Genomic DNA, 20,778 nt, shown 5'->3' with positions numbered 1-20,778 from the left:
CGTTTTACCACATCTATGGCTACTCCCGGGTAGTCGCCATCGTTTCTCCCCTGGATCATTGCAATTGCCTGTATCTGCTATTTGTGTCTGGCCTGGCCTCCCTTACTCCCCACCAGCCTCTTTTTCTCATGGCAGACAGAGCGATGTTTTCAAATGCAAATCAAGTGCCAGTCTTCTGCCCAAAGCCCTGAAATGTCTTCCCATCTCAGTCTGAACAAAAGCCAAATTCCTTACCAGGAGTTAGAAGGTCGTGCATGAGTTGCCCCTCCTCCATCCCATCTCTGATTTCATCCCTCTCACTCCCTCTGCTCATTTGCCTTCCCTTGAACACCAAGGATGCCCCCATCTCAGGGCCTTTCCACTTGATATTCCCTTGGTCTAAAAACGCTTCCCCTGAAATCTATGTAACTTTACTAACAATTGTCACCCCAATAAACTTTAATTAAAAAAAAAAAAAGACAAAAAGACCCCAAAACTCTTCTCCTAGATATCCACATGGCTCTCTCTCTTTGCCTTTATTCATGTGTGTGCCTCATCAAAGAGACCTTCCCTCACCCACCTATATAATATACCACCTTCCTTATTCCTTCATACTCCCCAACGTATAGGTGTGTGTGGCTCTGAATCAAGGTTCTTAACAATTCTGTGTCTCAGTTTTCTCGTCTGTAAAGTGGCTGGAATAAGAGTTACTCATAAAGACGCTGTGAGGAGTAAGTGAGTTAATTTATGTAAAGCACCGAGAATACTGCCTGGCATATAGTAAGTGCTCAATTAAATGGTTAGCATTATTATTTTGTGTAACCATCCTGGCCCCCTTAAGTTATCCACCACACAGATGTTAAAATTCTAAGTACCTGAGAAAAAAAAGTTCACCTGCAGATTTAGTGACAGGGAAGACACCAGAAGCAGCCACCTAGCTTCCTGGCCAGACTCTCGTACCCTCTACACTGCCTGTTACAGTGGACCTCGCCCAGGCAGGTGGAAACAACACTAGGTGGGGACTGGGCTCCAGGGCCAAGTCTGCCACCTCCTATCTGCCTGACATTAGGTCAGTTACCTGACCTCTCTAAGCCTCAGTTTCCCTCCTTTAAAACGATAATAACATCTGCCTGCCTCGCTCACAGGGGAGGATCACACGACATTCTGATCCCCAGAACTTTGCTGCCCAGACTAAGTGTGCATGACTGGCCATTTCAAACACCCCAGCAAAAGATGGACAATGCCCTTTGTTCATTTTCAAGCTTGAGGACGGTGCAAAAAGATGCACCCTCTAGATGGAGCAGACTACGCAGGTGCTCGCATGTATTCATTCGTTCCCACAGTAAACATTCATTTCTCACCACATTCGCACTAGGTTGATAAGCCAATGAGGATACCCAGGAATTAACATATCTCTATTGCCGTGATCAAACTTTGAACGAGGAGAAAGAGTACATTTCTTAGTGAGCGGCTACATGGGGCCTGGTCTGTACGAGGCTTGGGGAGTAGAGTGGTTCACCTTGAGAAGGATGGCTGTTTACTTGAGGCTCAATAGGACATCTGGAGACTGTCTTAGCCCAGAGAGGACGGGGCAAAGCCCTCCTAGGACATCTGGAAAAGCCATCAAGCCTGAAAAATAAGGTGAAGAAAGGGTCCTACTCTGGAAAACAGAACTTGCCTGCTAAAAACTTCTCTCATTCTTTCTGTCCCTGAGGACAGCAATAGGCCAAGAGGGAGATAAAAGCAGGACCAGAAGGTCAAAAACTGTTGCAGATGTTGGTGTTATTTTATTACTTTTTTTGCAGGGAGAAGGAGAGCGGGGGTGCAGAAGACATAGGCAGTCCTGGGAAGTGGTTCACAAAGTGGAGGACCCTGGGGTAAATGTAAAGTGAGCTGAGGAGCCTCCAGATGGCAGACTCAGAGGGTGCGAGCTGAACGGTCTGGGAGTGGCTTCCTTATCCTTCTAGAACAGGGTCAGCAAATGGTCTGTACAGGGCCATGGGCGAGGCTGAAAAATGGCCCCCCAAAGATATCTACATCCTAATCCCAGAAACCTGTAAATGTTATTTTACTTGGGAAAAGGGTCTTTGCAGATGTGATTAAAGATTTTGAGATGAGGAGATTATTCTAGATTATCTGGGTGGGCCCACAATACCACGACATGTGTCCTTGTAAGAGGAAGGCAGAGGTAGGTTTGACCCACACACAGAGAAGGCCACCTGAAGGTAGAGGCAGAGGTCGGAATGATGAAGCCACAAGCCAAGGAATGCTGGCAGCCACCAGGGACCAGAATAGACAAGGAAGGGAATCTCCCCTACAGCCTCCAGAGGGAGCCCAGTGCTGCCGACACTGAGATTTCGGCTCAATGGATTTCTGGCTTCCAGAACCATGAGATAATACATTTCTGTTGTTTTAAGCCACACAGCTTGTGGTCCTTTGTTACGGCAGCCGTGGGAAACGAATGCACCCATCATGTTAACAAATCCTCAAAATAACCTATGAGGTAATATGATCACTTTACACGTGCCAGAGGGTGTTTATTCAGTATTCACAACAGCCCTTTTAGTCTGGTTCTGTTATCATCCCATTTTAAGGAGAAAACTACAGCCTACAGATGGGATCTAGCTTTCTTAGGGTTACCTAGCTGGCACACGGCAGAGCTTTGAACACAGGGGTCTGGCTCCAAGGCCGACCCTCTGGGCCAGCTGAGGTCACCTCTCTGCTCCACAGCAGGTGTTCTTTGCCCTGAGCTACATGGCCTTGAGCATTTAGGTAACCACCCTCCCTCTGCACCGCTCTACATGGCCTCCTCTGGGATCCTATGGAGATCAGACAGGACAGAGGACATGAAAAGCATTCAGTAAACTGTTAAGTGCGGTCCTAGGGGAGGCATAAGAATTCAAAGTGGAAGCAAATCTGCTTGCGTGCTGGGCACGCAAGGCTGCCATGACTATAGGTCTAAGGTAGGTGGGGCCCCCGTAGCAGAAGCTACTCCTTGCTCCCTGGGGAACACACAGGAAAGTTCCTAAAGCCGGGAGTGTCCCTGAATGCCCTCACAGATGTCACCGCCCAGAGCCACTCACGATGCCGACCATCCAGATGATCACTGGACATCACGGTGTCAGTTCTTCCAGCCTGAATCTGCCTTTGCACCAGCTCACCAGCGCCTTCTCCCATCTGCCGTCCCCGTCGGTTTCCAACTGAGAACCAACCCCTCCCAGGATCATAGATTTCCTTTCGCTGTAATGACTCCTTCATTCCTCCGAGAAGGAGACAGGCACGGACGGATTAAGTGACCTATCCAAGGCCACACAGCTAGTGTGTTCTGTGCAAAGTGTCCCTTGTGCCTAGCTGTGGCGTTTGGTCACCTCAGCGACTCCTTCATTCCAGGCAGCTGGAAATTCTGTCTTGTGGGGAGAACCCAAGAAGGGGGAAAACGGGCATTTGGGCACATTAGATTTCGTGTCATGGGCTGGAGCCAGGCTGGCCCTCCTTTTATCAATTATTATCACACAGAAACCTGTTTCAGCAGGAAGGTCCTCTCGGTGCACTGTTGCTTCCCAAGCATTGGGAAGGCTCCAACCTCAGTGGATTCGCCCGAGCCCGAGATGCCAAGCCTGTGCCACCACTCAGCCATCCGTCACTTCTGCATCCAAGCATTCCACAGTCACTGAATTTATTGAGTTCCTACCTGTCAGGCACTGTGCTAGCGCTTGGGATGTAAAGAATAAAAGACAATCTTTATCCCAAAGGAACTCAGAGCTTAATGGGAAAAGAGACAAGAAAATAAAAAATTGCTGGGTTTCTGAAACTCACGCCTTAGCTTTTCACATGCATGATTTTTGCCATTTTTCTTGTAACAGCTTCCGATTAATATTAACCGAGTATTTTCTTTGAACTGATTTTTTGTTCCCCTCCCCCTTATTTAAAATGCCAGCTTTGGGTTTATCCTAAGCAAGAATATCCATGAATTTGTGAATTCAATTTGCTAATTAAGTTTTTTTTTTTTTTTAAGTGCTACATATTGACTGAAAAATTAACTATTGGATACAAAGTTCCTGGGGACACCACCTAAAACCTGTGGCAAACACCAAATGATTACAAAGGAGGGTGATGTGCTATGAACGAGGTCTTCAGGCTGCCGCACCAAGAGGAAGATGCTTTTCTCCTATCAGGTCCTGGCTGCTCAAGATACACGAGGGGTAAGGAATTGATGAGCAGCGTCTGAAGGCAGGAAGTTTCATGGCAGGAAGCAGATAACTGTGCTCTCACCCTACGATCTCACAGGCATTCACTTGTCAGTGTTCACACCACCCGAGGGACAGACAAGGCCACTCTCATTTCCAATTTTCTAGACAAAAGGCAAAGGGGATCTGTGAGGTAAGACCGCATTTCTCAACCTTCCGTTTCCATTAAGACCCCGTGACATGACAGCTGGCATTGCCCTGGGAGGCATCTCCTAGAATTATTGTTGAGCACAGTATAATCCCCCGGGTTTGCATTGACTCGTAGCCCCCCCCCCCCAAGAAAGCCTATGAAAAGCAAGCTAAGGAGGATGACACTATTTAAAAGATAATCTTGAACATGCTTTAATTATCTCTTAAAAAGAAATGAATAAACTCCAGGACTTTCACAAACAATAACAAAAACGTATCTGTAACGCTCCCTTCCAAATACATGGACTACACTGGCAGACTAGGGATACTTCTCATTTCTTTCATTCATGTACTCCACAAATATTTATTGAGTAGCTATTATGTGCCAGGCTTGTGTTAGGCACGAGGGTGGCACTGATGGCCCAAGACAGACACCAGCCCTGCCTCCATATGACTCATGAGGGAGGCTGCTATTACTAGTCAAACAGATATCTCAGTCCATGTAAACTGAGACGTGTGCTACAAAGAACTGATAGAGGATGCTGGCGTGTGACAGCAGATTCTGATCTGGCCTTGGAGGTCAGCGAAGGCAGCCCTGAGAGAATGATGTGATGGAGAACTGTGACTAAAAGACACACAATTACTTATCACTCCTCATTAAGTTTCTTCCAAGAGCCAGGCCCTGTCTCGTATCATCCTCACTGCAACTCTCTGAAGTGGGCATTATTATTCCCTGGCCCAGAGAAGTGTAATGACTTACCCAAGGATGCACAGCTGGCTAGTGGCAGAGCTGGAAATAAACCCAGGTCTGTGTGACTCTCAGGCCCAGACTTAAACAGCCTTCCCAGGAAATGCATTAATAGGAAAAATAGGACTACTACTTTGACATGCTTTGCAGGTTACCATTGTGATACCATCTATATCAGCTCCTTTAACCCTCAGTACCATCGACGATACAGGTTGGGCAAATACTCGTGCGCCATTCTGCAATAGGATAACCAGGGTAGAAAAGTGAAACATGGCCGACGGAACTGGAACAAAGAACGCCCTCGACGGTAAGGCTGAGCAAACCTCTGTGTTGGGAGGCCCCTGAAGCCTTCCGCCTTGATTTCTGTTTTCCTTTGCCTACCTGCCTGCGTACAAATTAAGCAGCTGCCAGCTCACTGGTGTGGGACACTGTATCTGGTTTCTGCTTTGCTGAACTGGGCTGGAATTTCCAGGGCTGCCGCTGGCCCTGGGAGGACAGGACAAGGAGGTAAGTGAGATAGATGGGTGTGTCAGGATTGTGTCCTGGGGAGTGGTGTACAGTTGACCAGAGATGGAGCTGTGCCTGAGCAGACAAGGCCGCCCAAGGGCCTCTGAATGGTGCACCGTCGGCTGCCCTAGTTTCTGTTACATCCTTGTACACCTCGGCATTTTACACCGAAGTGTGGGCAGACACTTGATAAGAGCTAGCTGCTATTACAAGTATTGCTTCTGTTTCTTTTCCTTTCTCTTTTCTTACTCTCTTCCTACCCCTTTCTCCCTCCGCCCATCAATTGTTTTATAATTGTAGAAGGCACTGGAGCTGTCAAGACCTGCAAGACTCAGTTGCTCACAATCTTGCCTGAGGTCCCACAGCCAGAAAGCAGACTCGCTTGGAAGATCCAACTTCTTGGGTCTTGTCTTTTCCTCACGCGTCCCTTCCTCTCCCTCCTACTCCTGTGACACCCAGCATGAAGCCTTATCCATGTACCTGCTCAGTCAGTCCTTGAGGGTCTGATTAGGTCATGGTTAAGGGCACAAATCTTAGAACAAGACTATACAGGTTAGAATCCTGGCTCTGCCACTGATGGGCTGTGTGGCCTTGGGCAAGTTACCTAACCTCTCTGGGTTTCAGTTTCTCCCCTTATCAACGGAGATTATGATAATGTATTTGCCTCACTGGACTGGGTTGAAGCTTAAAGGAATTAATAGTAAAGTACTTATATCAGTGCCTGGCATACAGTAAGTGCTACTTAAGTGTTAGCTCTTATTATTATTGTTGTTGATGCACTGAGGCTGGGCCAAGGCACAATTGCTATTTAAGGGTTTCCAAGCTCATTTTCGGATGCATTTTCCTTTCTCCTGGGGCTGCCTTAGGTTTCTCCTGCAGAGAGTTAAAGTTCTGAGTACATCTGCAGCAGACTATGTTTCTCTTTCTCTTTCTTCTTTTCATCCCCTGGAAGAACAGCTTTCGTTTTTAATACAGAACAGAAAGCCTCAGCAAAGAGCTCCTTACCTCACAGTGAAACTTGCCTTCACAATGAGTCCTCCCCTTCCTATTTCCTCAAAGCGCTGGGGTTTTGTTTCTTTCCCCTTCAAAACCATTTCTGAAGGAAAATTCCAGAATAAGAAAGAAAAGAAATGGGGTTTTCAGGTCTTGTAGTCCTAACACAAGGAATCTGGCTTCCCTTAGCCTATGGAGCTGGGCCTTGAGGAAGTTTAGAAGTTAATCCAGTCTCCAGGATTTCACTGGAACCTCCAAAGGGCCAGTGGGACCAGCAACTGTCATTGCCATTCTATGGGGAAGGGAGCTAAAGACCCAGGGAGGCGAGGGGCTTGGTCTCAGTTCATAGTGGAAGCTGACACTCTGATACTTGAATTCTTGCCCTGTGGCTGCCTTCGTCCATTTGCTGAGCTTCTCGCCTGTCACTAAAGCTTACCTCCTCCTTTGCCTCCTCCTGTCACCATGACTTTATAATCACCTAGGAATTCATGGAGCAGTCACAGGAGGATGAGCAGTGACAGAGCTGTGGCCTCACTCGAAGAGCAGTAGGGAGGGGTGGGACCGTGGTTCACAGGAGCACATGTGCCTAGTCTAACCTGGGCAGCTGCTCCTCAGAACCCGGTAACTGCCCTGGAATTCGGACTCAGAGCCTTTGATAGGCCCCAAATCCTACCTGATGGCTCTGACCCTTGGGTCCTAGTGTCTCTGGGGTAAACTCAACCTCACCTCTAATGACTGACAGTCCTTGCTAGGTATGAACTCAGGAGGCAGACTGCCTTGGTTCCACTCCCAGCAAGACTACTCAATAGTTGTGCCCACTGGCATGAACTATTGGTGCCTCGGTTTCCTCATCTGTAAAATGGGCATAATAATATCTGCCTCATATGGCTGTTTGAAGGTTAAGTGAGCGCATGTGTAAAAAGTCATTGGTGAAAGCAATATGAGTGCTTATTATTACTAGTTCCCTCTTTTCCAGGTTAAACTTTTCAAGTTCTTTCAACTGTTCTCCACACCCCATGATTTCTGGGGCTTTCAACATTCTGATCACTGTGTTTGGAGGTGAGCCAACGTGGCCCCCATGCTCTACTCCTCTTGGTATTCACATCCTTGCACAACTTCCTCCCTGAGTGCAGGAAGGGTCTATGGCATGCTTTCAACAACAGAATGCAGCAAAATGACGGGAGGTACGTGATGACGTGCATGTGGTCATCTTATACAAGACTGCAGTGCCCATCTCGGGAGGAGACTCTTCCCTGCTGGCTTTGAAGAAGCAACTTGCCATATAGTGAGCTGCCTATGGAGAGAGTCATTGGGTAGGAGGTGGGGGTGAATTGTAGTCCATAGCCAGAGAGAAACTGAGTCCATTGCAAACTGAATGCTGACAATAATCAAACGACCAAGGAAATAGATCCTTTCTCAGTCAGCTCCCAGATGAAACTGCAGCTCTGCCAACATCTTGTCTGTAGTCTTGCAGAAGACCCAGCTAAGCCATGCCTGGACTCCTGACCCTCAGAAACCAGGAGGACATAAGGTGTGTTGTCAGCCACTGAGTGTGTGGTAAACTGTCACATAGCAATAGATAACTAATGCAGCCAGCTAACCACAATGGGAACTCTCCCCATCCACCTTGCTTTGGAAATGCTCTCGTATCTCAGTGGCTTAAAACAGGAGTCCCGGAATAGAACAGTGTGTCACTGCAGGCGTTATCTTCACACTGCATGAGATGTGGCCATAAATCATGTCACTGCTTTTCTAATTGACATAAGAGAACAAATGCACTTGTCTATGCGAGAGCAGGCTTGAGCCGCTACTGTGTGCAAGCCCTGGGCTGGATGTTAGGAGGCAGAGGAGTCACCATTCCCCGCCGTGCCCCCCTCCATCACAGTCCGACTCTCTGGCTCAGGTGTGTTCACCTAGTACAGCTCACATGCTTTCCTTTTACTTCCTTTCTATCTTTGTGTTACTTTTGTCTGTCATAGACGAGGCTGAGGAAGGAAAATGCCAGGTAAACTCACCTGTTACAATGGGCGGAGCCATGAGGGGCCATCCAGCTCTGTGCTACGGAGAGCTATTCTGAGATTCTACGGCTCACGCGGCAGAGCCAGGTTATAGCTGTGCCTTCCGACACCTACGTAGCACAGGGCTCTTTCCTCAAACAAAACCCTGCCATTTTCTTCCTTGTGAGCAGTAAGGGTTTTGTGGCTCTGGGTGGAATTTTGGTGCATTCAGAGGGCCCCTCTTTACCTTCTCTTGGTTCTTGGGCAAATGAACTTGCTTCTCTGAGCCTCGGGCCCTTCATCTACAAAATGAGGCTAACAGCATCTATCTCACAGGGAGTCCAGGAAGGCTGATGGAATAATATATGAAGGTCATGGCTCCAAGCAAGTAGTAGAGAAGTGTGTGCTCCTATTATGAGGTTCTTACAGAAGGATTTAAAACTCTCATGCACCCCACCAGGGGGATGCATTTCATGAGGAAAACATTTATTGAGCAACTAAATGGTGCCTGACATTTTCCCAGAAGGCATTTTCTCAGATTAGAAGGATCTAGTAGAACTTTCACCTCATCCAAGAAGTCTCTGGTTACCCTGACGAAAGCCCCCTGCTTGCCCCCCACCCCAAGGCATCGGTTTTCTCTTTCTCATTGCATTTACAACACATTAAAATGGTTCACCTCTTTGCTCCACATCTACGTCTATCTCCACCATGCAAATACAAGCTGTGAGAACAGGGACACATCTGTACTGTTTGCTGCTGTATTTCAGTACCCAGAGCAGGGTCAGACCCAGGGTAGGGGCTCAATAAATAAGGGGTGAATGGATGTTGGAGACTATTTTGTTTTTTCCTATGAGGATTGGCTGTAAGAAGAAGGAAGAGAGGGAAATCCAAGGAATTCAAACCGCTTCAAAGAAGGAAAAAATACAGCCTTGTAGAAAAACACACTTTCATTTACTTATTGTATACGTCCCACGTCCCAAGCGTAGTGATGAGCCCTCAACACGGGGTATCTCATTTAATTCTCACATCAGCTTTATGAGGTAAGAGATTTTGGTGCCCCCAATTCACAGATAAGGAAGCTGAGGCCCAGAGAAATAAAATCTTCACATAAAGGCACACAGTTAGTAAGAGAGAGAGTTAGTAAGAGATAGAATGCAAACCCCAAGGGCAGAACTATCCCACACTGTAAAGCTGACGGTGGTCTTGTGGTTAGGAAATACACACTGAAATATTTAGGGCTGAAGAGGCATCATGTCTGCAGCTTATTTTTAAACAGTTGTGTGTGTGTGTGTGTGTGTGTGTGTGTGTGTGTGTGTGTAGAAGGGTGGGGATGAAGGAGGGAGGGAAAGAGAGGAAATGTAGTAATATGTTAACATTTGGGAAATGTGAGTGACAAGTATCTGGTAATTCTTTGAACTGTCCTCGCAATTTTTCTGTAAGTTGGAATTACATCAAAATAAAATATTTTCTAAAAAGCTGCTGGTGGGAAGAAAATACAACTCATGTCCCAGGGAGGAAGGGCCGAGAAGGCCAGGCTGAGCAACCCAGTGGTACCAGGGAGGCATTGCACAGACACTGACAGGCTCCCCACTGAACCGCAGCTGCCCCACCTAGAGCATCCTGTAGGCTTTAGAGGTCAGCTTCTAACCCAGCTGGTCATTCCGGAAGTTACCCACCAGCAGGCACATATGCACATGGTCAGGGAGAGCTTCATTCCTGCGCGGTGTGGTTTCCACTCTAGTGACCCAGGCAACATACCAGCCTCTCCATCTCAGGACAGGAGAGGGACACTGTCACGTAGTCGTCCCTGGGCAAGTGCAGGCAGACACCTTTAGCACATTCCAACAATCACCCCCGGTAACAGGGGGCAGAACTTGGACTACACCAGAGGTGCAGGTTCCCATCACGCGCTTGCATGCTCATTTCTTGGGACCACCATCATTTTACTACTAAAGGGCTCGCTGTTAGCCTTGTGTCCTGGTTCCTTCCTTTAACACAGAGACACCATCTTCCCACTACTTCCTAAACTAGCAGCCCCAGGGGGGAGGGGGTGCGCACCCATCCTAAAACCTGGGCTTTGGGGCCTGACAGACCTTGGTGACATCACTCCCAGTGGGATGACCTTGGGCGGCCGAGTTAACCTCCTTGAGCTGCCCTGATTTAACCACATCTGGAAGATGAGAACAGTGGTGTCTAGCCTGTTGGGTTGTCGTGAAGATTAATGACCTTGACACATATTTATCGAACACTGATCTAGGCGCTGCAGTTAACAAGACAGTTCCTGACCTCAAGGAACTTCCATTCTAGTTGGGAAAAACAATGAACAAAAAAAAATAAACAAAGAAGATTTCTTTCTTTTTTTTTTTTTTTTCAGATAGCAATAAGTACTGAAAAGAAATCTGAAAAATTGGATGATGGGAGACATGAGTGATGGGGGATGGTTGTGCTACTCTAGCACGGGCGGATGTCTCTGAGAAGGTGACATCTGAGCTGGAAGCTGAATACAGAGAAGGCAGTGGCCATGGCAAGACCTGGGGAAGGCCGAGGGAGGCGGCAGGGCGGCCCTGGAGCGGGCACTGAGCTTGGCTTGGTTGAAAGGATGAGAAGGAGGCCAGTGTGGTGGGAACATGAGGGGCTCGAGGGAAAGCGGTGGATAGAAGGGCAGTGATGGTGGGGGCTACATCAAAGGGTGGGGCACGTAGAATTGATTTTAAACGCACTAGGAATCCACAGAGAGTTTTGAGGAAGAGAGTGTTATATCTGATTTTTTTTTCTGAAATCAGATAATATATGTAATGTTATTAGTACAGGACGCAACGCAGAGTAGATATTAATAAAGGATAGCTTTATCATTGTTTATCATTCCCAGGCATCACCACTCATCGTTACAGACTTCCAGAAGGTGGGTGGCCCTTGCATATCCTCCTTCTAGAAGCCGTGCTCCTGGATGCACCTGACTAGGGGTGGAGGAGAGCAGTGGGAACTATTCCTGACCCCTTTGACTTCCTCCCTCTTCCCCGCCACCCCCAACCTCCACCCCAAGGCAACTGCCAGCCACCTCTGACAGGCCAAGGGACAGCCAGGGTAGGCTTGCTGGGCCCTCGCTCCAGCTGGCCCCAGTTCCAGGCCTCCTAGCCGCCTTCATGTTACTGTAAAAATGCAAAGCATTCCAGCCATTTTAATTACTAGGCGTTGCATAAGCCAGCAACCAGATCATACAAAGGAACAACAGACAAAAATTATTTTTCAACATGCCTTCAAGCCTCTCCCTCCTTTTCCTCTGAAATCAGCCTCCAATCACTGGCTCGCAGGCCTGGAAAAGCACTCCAGGTATGTGCAATCTCTTTTAGGTTTGTTGATGTGACATCAAGATCTTTCTTCTCTAAATACTTGCGGCAGAAGCAGTTCCAGCTACCTTCAAGCAGTTCGGAAAGTTACTGGTCATATTCCTACTTGACACGCTAAGACTGTCATAGGGGATCTATATTGTACACACTGAGAACTTTGCTATAAAACGGAGTTCAATGTACGGTGGGTCTGTCTGGGCACCAAGTTAGGGGGATTTTAGTTCCTGAAATTCCAAAATGACCTCATTATAAGGTACTCCCAAGGCATGAACCCCAAACACAGTATCTCAGTAGTGCTTAAATGTGGAAAAGAATTTCTTAAAAGTTGTATGTGATGAGAGGAGCCTCCAGTTTCCTAATTCTGAGTTTTCAGTAGCTTCTGAACTCTTGCTTCACTACTAATCTAATAGTTCGTTGAGGACCTACTGTGTGTCAGACCTTGTGTTAAATACTCAGAAGAGAAAACTCAATCAGACTTTGCCAATTAACTCACTTTCTAAAGAGAGGAAATGACACAGAAACTTGATAATCCCAGCATAGTGTGATGAATATCAAGGCAGAGATAATCGCTGATGGGTGGCACCCAGCTTGGGTGGAAGGAAAGGCTACTTGTAGGAGACGACGCCCAATAGTAATCTTGTCTTAACAGTAATATTGACAGTGGCCACCCATTGATGGCTGATTTTGTGCTAAGCTTTCTTTCTACTAAATACTTTTCCATATATCATCCTATTTATTTCTCACAACTCTATGAAGTAGGCACTAATGCTGTCCCTATTTTACAGATGAGAAAACTGAGGCACAGAAGTTACTTGTCCAAGGTCACACAGCAAAGAAATGGTGAGCTGATAAATATTTAACTAGCTCTCCAGGACACGAAGCCCTGATTTGTACCATCTGCCAATTGCTATGGTGTAAATACTCCAATCGTGGCCAATTTTAAGTTCCGATGTGATGACGCTGAATGCAGAGGTAGGAAGAATGTGCACATTGTATATTATAAGAATATAATATAAGAATATTATGGAATATTTCCACCATACAGATGCAATAGTTGGAAATTACCTCTAGAGCTTAAATAGGAGTATAATGTAATACAACAATTAGGAAGTGGTGAGTTCTAAATGTTTATTACCCTTGTTTTTAATACAACTTATTTAATTATAAGTTTATATAATTCAATTTTTAATAACGGCTGTGCTCAGCAACTGACCTGCAAAATTCTAGGAAATTGAATAATCAGCTCTCCTAAACTAGCCCACCACTGGGGGCTCCAGAATTCACTCCTCCCTGCTCTAGACAAGGCACTCTAAGGACAAGGGAACAGCCTACCGCCTGAACAAAGACCTAAGATGTGGCTATGGTAGGACAGAACAAAGGTAACATTTAATGTTCACAAAATGTTTTCAACTGATCACTGGAGCGCAGAGAGGTGGCTATAAGCACAGAACCGGATCCAACCCTTATGAACTTGTGTGACTTTGGACAAGTTACCCAGCCTCTCTGTGCCTCAACTTCCTTTTCTGTAAAATGGGCATGATAATAACAGCCCTTACACCACAGACTTGTGAGAATTAAATACATTTCTATCTGTAAAGTACATAGAACAGGGCCTGGCACATAATAAATGATCAGCCAAAGTTATTTATCGATTTTTTTTAATCCTTGAAACTACGTCAGTGAATTAGATGTTTGTCCTCAGTTTATAGAGAAGAAGTAGAAGCTTAGAGAGAAACTGAAACAGAGGAGTTGGGACTTGAAAGGGGTCCTGATTCTAGCTTCTGTGCTCATTCCATCGGCTGGAAATCATCGTGACTCTATCGCATATTATTCTCCAGGAGGTCTGCTGATGTACTTTCTGCCCTAGTGAGTATCTCTTCTGATAGGGGTCACATCTGAGTCACGTTCTCATACAACCTGATCAGTGGGTGCGAGATATTCTGGGAATGGAGACTCACCCGGTGCCAGGCACTGGGCATCTCCCCCTTGTATCTGCATGTTCATATTCTCCATGAAGAGGCCGCTGGCAGGGTGGTTAAGAGCATGGGTTCTTGAGCCACACGCTCTGGTTTCAAACCCCTGCACTGCAGCATTTTGGCCAGGTGATTTTGAGCAAAATACATAATCTCTCCGTACATTTGTTTCCCTATCTGAAGAAAACAGGGGTGGTGAGGATAATCCCATCTACTTCACAGCTTTTGCTGTAAGAATTAGTCTGAATTAATGTATGCAAATCACTCAGAAGAATGCCCAGTACCCAGTAGGCACTCTGTAAGAATTAGCTATTACTATGGAGTTTTTGTTTTCTTTGCCTCCTCCTTTCCCCATCCTCCTTTGGGTATTACTTACATGGTCAAAGGGAACATGGGAATATGCTTCTCCTGAATAACACAGGTCATAGGCTACTTGAGGGCAGAGGCTGGTCTCACTCATCTCTCCTCCTGTAGGACCACAGCCTGGGGGAGAACTGGGGCAAGAGACGCTCTACTTATGTAGGTTCTCAGTGAGAATTTACTACGTGCCAGGCCCCGTGCCAAGTGCCTTATTCACCATACCTCGTTTGATTCTCCTGAAGGTCCTACGAGGTATGAACCTCCCCTCCATTTTACCACTGGACATCTGAGGTTCTGAGAGGTTAAGGAACTTGTTCAAGGTCACGGTGCAAGAGTGAAGAAGAACCAAAACCCAGGTTTATTAGGAGCCTTGGTCCCTAATCTCCTTGTCAGACTGCCTTCCAGAACATTCCATTGGGAAGTTCTGAAAGATAAAATCCAACTCCCTGGTTTTACATTTGAAGAAAGGGGGTTCATTGATTTCCTCAAGGTCACCCAGCTACTGTGTGTGGTAGAACTAGGACAGAATCCTCGTATATTGTCTGAGTCTCATGCTTGACATTTCAGGAGGAAATGAAGCCATATTCAGTAGCTATTAAAGTGTACGAATCAGTATTCCATCAGCTTGTTCTCGTTTCTGGGTCCTTTCTTTGTAATACAAATGTGATTTTCTTGTGGCTTGCATCCAAATTCTGAGGAAGAAAGGGCACACCCACACCATCAGAAATTGCCTGCCATGTCATTTCTCCTGCCTTTTCTCCACTGCAAACCAGGCACAGAGCAAGAGACGCATCTCACTGGCTTGATGATAAAGCGTCCTCACCAGCAGTTGGTGGGGAGGTACCGTGCCTCTCTGCTTGGTTGTATCGTACAGTGACCAAGAGCTCTGAGCATCCAATGGGAACCGAAAAGACAAGGAAGGAATCACCAGCACTTCAAGTGTCCCAATGAACCTACGGGTATAGTGGGTTTGTAGTCTCTAGAAAGAGTGCTGTTTGGGAAGGAGACCTCTGGGTTTAAACCACAGCTCTGCTACTTTCTCGCTTGTAAGAAACTGGATGTGGAATTTTACTCCTTTGAGCTTCAGTTTTATTTTTACCTTCTGACTCCTTTCATCCACTCCCACACACTAATCTGATCTATGTATCTATGAGCTTGCATTCTTTTAAAAAAATTCCACGTGTAAGTGAGATCATATAGTATTTGTCTTTCTCTGACTTATTTCATTTAGCATAATGCCCTCAGGGTTCATCTATGTTGTCGAAAATGGCAAGCTATCATCCTTTCTAATGTCTGAATAATGTTCCATAATTTCTCTATCCATTTATTCATTGATGGACACTTAGGTACTTAGGTTGTTTTCATATTTTGGCTATTGAAAATAATGCTGCAATGAATATGGGGGTGCAGATACCTTTCCGAGTTAATATTTTTGCCTCCGTTTTCTTGACTGTAAAATGGGCATAAAATAATATCTATTAGTTAGAGTTGTGAGGATTGGAGGAAACACTGTATTGAAAAGTGAATTGTACGGAGCTGGAACTCAACTAATGCGAGTTCCTTCCCCTTTTCTTGTCTTAGAAATCTTTCCCAGCTTATCATCCCAAAGTTGATGAATGTTGCAGGGAAGGGAAATGACTCTAGCTGAATCCTGAAAGTAAAAGAATCCTGACAGATGAGAGGTAGGGATTATATTGGTGGTAGATGCATTCCAGACAAAGAGTGCAGTGTGAACAAAGCCTCAGAGCAGGAAAATGATGGCTGAAGTAGAAAGGGTTGGGAAATGGGAATTAGGGCATAAGTTTGGAGAGGCCAGCGAGGACAGGTCTGCTGTTGCATAACTGCAGGGGCAGCCATCGCATTATATTCTATGTGAATGGACCTCCTCTGTGGAGCCCTGGGAAGAGCCAGATCCCAGAGAGCCTTGCGTGCCTCTCTTTGGAGTGGAAGACTTTGTTCAGACAGGCATGGAGAGCAAATTAATCACCTAAAGCACAAGACAGCATGATTTTAGATTTATATCTGATAAACTTTACAGGAGCGGCAGTGCAAAAGTTGAATTTGATAGAGAAAGACTCGGGGTAGGGTGACCAATTATGTGACTATTGAAATTGTCAGGAAAGAATCTTTGGGAGCCTGATCCGAGGCAGACACGGTGGGAATGGGGAGAAGCGGATGGTTAGAAGATGTGTGGAGTGAGAATTGATGGGACTTGGCAAATGATGGTGCCCATTGGTGGAGATGGGTAACACCACAGCTGGGCTGAGGGAAAAAGACAATGCGCTTTGGACCCTTTGGAGTCTGAGGAGGCCATGGGACCTCCAGGTGTCATTGTCCAGGGGGAAGTTGGATGCAGACTGCAGCTCAGAGGGGTACTGCTGATTACAGGGCCAGTTGTACCCATTCCAGCACACATGGCACAGTGATAAGTAGAACCGGGGGAGAGGGTGGGATTAGCCAGAAGAGGAGGGAAGGCAGCCAAGGACGGGAAATTGGGAAACACCTACATTTTAGTGTCAGGAGGAGCCTGCAGAGTCTGCCAAGAAGACTGAGAAGGTACAGGTGGAGAGGTAAAACGTGAAAACCCAGCCAGTGCAGTCTCAGCTGCCGAGGTTAAGGGAGAACAGGATCAGGGGTGTCCAATGCTCTGTGCATCGTCCCTGTAGCCTAAGACAAGTCCGTTTCAGCTGCAGCAGGTTCCACTGAAAAGAGCTCGAGTGCCTTGGCAGAGACAGGATTTCCAGCCCAGTCTCCCAGGAGAACGAGCATCCATCCATCCCATTCCCTCCCCAGGCCTGAGAGTACACACCAGAGACACTCATGTGCATCTACTGTGCAAAGCTGAGCATGCAACCTTCAGAGAAAGCACAAAGGAGCCACCAGAGGTAAAGGAAAAACACACGAACGCCTCGGGCATAAGGAAGACATTAAGACCGGGTCGACGAGGAGAAGTTCTCCCTCCACTTCAGGCTAGTCTTCTCAGGAATGAACAACTGAGCACACAGTCGTTAAAAAGCAAAAACGGCAAGAGCTGGAATATTCTGTTTCCCATCTCCCACCACCCCAGAAAACACGGGGCACAAAATGTCTGTGCAGTGCACATGTGTTTTCTGGCTTAAAATCCCCGGGAGTCGCTGGGGGTGGAAAGAAATGTGAAAACCCCAGGGTTCAAGTGAAGCAGCCAGACGCTCTTCTTGAGGGGTCTTCACTCCCTGGCAGGGCTGGGGGAGAGCAGGGGCAAGAACGTTCTGCAATTTTACTGCCATGAAATTGGCTCCAGATGGAAACGAGAAAAGGTGTTTACTCCCTGCGAGGGCCAGACACAGAAAGAACCTGAAGTACCTACCATCTTAGGTCCCTAATGCCCCAGGGCTGGGCCGCAGCCCCACTGAGGGCATATGGGGGGGTGGTGGTGGACCAGGGCTGTCTGTTGCTTGGGAGAGGCCAATTTGAATGGAATGACTTTCAGATGGTCCGTGGGCTTGGGGAAGGCATTGTGGCGAGGGTCTGGAGAAGAAGGAGCCAAGGAAGGAGCAGGGGAGCAAAAAGGTATTCCCCCATGGGGCAAGAGAAACAATACTTGTCGTGTCAGCACCTTCTCCGGGTTTGATTTCCAGAGGTCAGCTCAGGAAGAGTGGGGCTGTGGCATCCTCGGCTGTGTTCCCAGATCCCTGATCCCCCCAAACCCATGATTCACAAGGATTCTCTCTTCCCAAGAGCAAGTCTCCCCTTGGGTTGATGTATGGCCAGCTGGAGGGTGGAGAAGCTGGGCAGCTGCGGACCCAGACGGGGTGCTGACTGAGAGCTTTGTGGCTATTGCAGACGGGAGGGGTTCGCTTCACCCACGCAAAGGCACCCGCACCCCACTGATGAGTGTGGAATTGTGCTGCTGCTGCCTTCAGCGAGACTGTCTGAGACTGCAGGCTGACGGGATGGGTGTTCTCAGGCTTACAGCACCCCCTAGCACTGGCCAGAGGGATAGGGCTCCGTGAGCTCCACCTGCCCATCTGAATACTGGGAAGGGGTTGGTGGGGCCAATCACTGACTCATTCAACTAACACTTACTGACTTCTTTGTTCCCAAAACTCCATCCCTGTCCGCAAAGGGCTTACAGTCCAGGAAGAGAAGCAGACAGGTAAACAATCAATTATAGTCAACTAAGTGGTGTGAAAGAAAGAAGCACAGGAAGCTTTGGGGATACACAGGAGAGGGTTGATGAAGGCTGGGGAGGGGAATCAGGAAAGGCTTCCTGGAGAAGGTGACATTTAAGCTGCGATCTGAACCCAGTATAGAAGTCCAGTGAATTTGGAAATAATGTATGGAGACAATAAAAGATGTATTTCCTCATCTTTTAGTGCTTCTGGTCCAAGAGACAAACAGACAGTAAAACAAGAGATTACAATGGGGCTCTATCAGAAACAAGACCTCAGTCTCTCCTATGCCTTCACCATCACAATCTTTGTTTGCAGCCTGAGTCATGGGGGAGAGACTCTCAATATGTGTTGATGGAGAGAATGGCAGATGCGCTTCAGTGTTGGGCACATTTGATTTGCCTCAAACCTGTCTAAATGGCAAGATCTGTCTTCCCTTCAGAAACACTCACTTTGACCCTGAGATTTTCCCTGGGAATCTCAGACTTTTCAAACCAAAGGGGGGATCTTGGAGACCACTGAGTTATATCTTTCATCCAATACAAATGGAAATGGAGGCCTTGATAGGTGAGGTAACCTGTCCACACACACAACTGTTCTTCTGTAGCAACTTTTGAAACAAATCTCAGATTTTTTTTCTTTTTTTTTTTTCACCCAAGCATCTTTTGTCCCCCAGACGGAAAGTTTCCATGTATCTCTTTGTAGCACTATGCTTGGAATGTTTTCAAAAGGCATCAGACAATAATTTAGGAAGGAAAAAATAAACACACCAAAGATAAACTTCTGAGAGCAGAGAGCCGTATTCGTTCCAATTGGCTCAGAGGTGATGATTATCATAATAGACATCAGTGCAGGTGGAATTCTCCACAAGTCGGTCACTATACAAAGATTTTGAAATGAACTCATTGGCAGATTTGAAATGCAGATCTAGGATGGTGAGCGGCATGGCCAGAGTGCAAGCATTAGGTCATGTGCTGCAGTGGGGGGACTGAGACCCGTGAGTGTATGGGAGAGAGCCCAGGGGAGGGGACAACAGGGGAGGGGTCAGGGGGCTGCAGCACGATCTTAGCGAGGCCACGAGCTGGCCATGTGGTGCTGGGCCAATTCCTTCACCGGTCTGCACCTTATTTCCCCAGGATGGGACTTCTAAACATCTGTGAGAGATGTCCCACAGATCCCAGCATTCTGTCACTTGATATGAAGAGGATGGTCATGGACTCACCTTTCCTAGAAAAGTTCCAGGAAAGGGAATATCGGGTCAGTCTGGTAGGTTTGAGGACAGGCCAGCTACAGGCTGAAACTTCTCCTGCTCTTCCAAGGTTTATAAATCTATCATTGTTCTTAGCTGTCAAGCGAAAGTAGGAGAGCCAATATCTTCATTCCTATCATTAGCCCCAGGTTCACTCCATCTAGCTTATAAAGTGGCCTTGAAAAAGCAATTCTTACATGTTACTAGGTCCATGGACACTATGGCAACCAGATTGGTGGCTGTGAGTTTTGCTCGCTGGAGGGGCTGACCCTGGCAGAAGGGCTCCCCCCAACAAGCATTCACGGGGCTCGCTCTTTCTCTTCCTCGGGGTGAGCACTGAGTTGACCTTATATGGGTGGGCAGAGACATTAGGGAGAACTACTCAACTGAAAGGGCAGCTGAACTCCAAAGACGATAAGTGGACATCTTAGGATAGGAGCAAGAGGAAATAAACCAAAAGGCAATTTCATTACCTTTCAGCTGGAAAAACAATCAGATGACTTTTGCGCTTACATAACCAAGTCACTGCCATAATCAAATGTGTCAGATGCTTTCTACAAGGAACCTGCGGCTTGAAGTTCAGCAAAACTTACCTGCCTCGTCCTCACATATTCTAGGCAAGCCTTCCCTGGGAGAAAACATTGGCATTCTGGATAAAACTGTAAAGTGAAAAGAAAAACGAGGAGACAGGGCTTCTATCACGTGAGATGCTTATCCAAAGTGGATTTGGTCTGGAAAGGCTCATAATACCTTCCACATGACTGGCACTGTGCAGGGATAAGGGAAGCTCACAAATTCCACCAAGTATGCCCTCATTCAACTTGGATCCTTGGAGCAGTCTCCTGAGTGTCCACGGCACAAGACTCAATGGACTGGTGGCCACACCTACACTCAAGTTTCCTGTGACCTTATTTTGTCTTCTGAGGCCTAAAAAGCAGTGTGGCCAAGTATCTCAGAACTCAAAGTGTTTCTAGTGACGTTGGGGAAATAGTACAACCATATCCTGTGAAACAATGAGCAAACTACTGGAGTAAATATGGAGAGAAGGAAAGATCTACATGAGTCAGGTTATAGATACAGTTGAGGTGGGAAGGGTCT

At 46.9% G+C, this 20,778-nt stretch overlaps 1 protein-coding gene across 1 annotated transcript in view; it reads right to left on the bottom strand.

Moving 5' to 3' along the window:
* Positions 1 to 20,778, bottom strand: part of SYN3 (synapsin III) — a 409,774-nt gene that overhangs the window by 212,791 nt on the left and 176,205 nt on the right. The window lies entirely within an intron of this gene.

The sequence above is a fragment of the Rhinolophus sinicus genome, chromosome 1 (assembly GCF_057876585.1).
Source record: "Rhinolophus sinicus isolate RSI-liver-muscle chromosome 1, RSI-T2T, whole genome shotgun sequence".
Classification (NCBI taxonomy): Eukaryota; Metazoa; Chordata; class Mammalia; order Chiroptera; family Rhinolophidae; genus Rhinolophus; species Rhinolophus sinicus.
The sequence above is the reverse complement of the archived record's forward strand: the minus strand, read 5'-3'. Positions and strand labels throughout refer to the sequence as shown.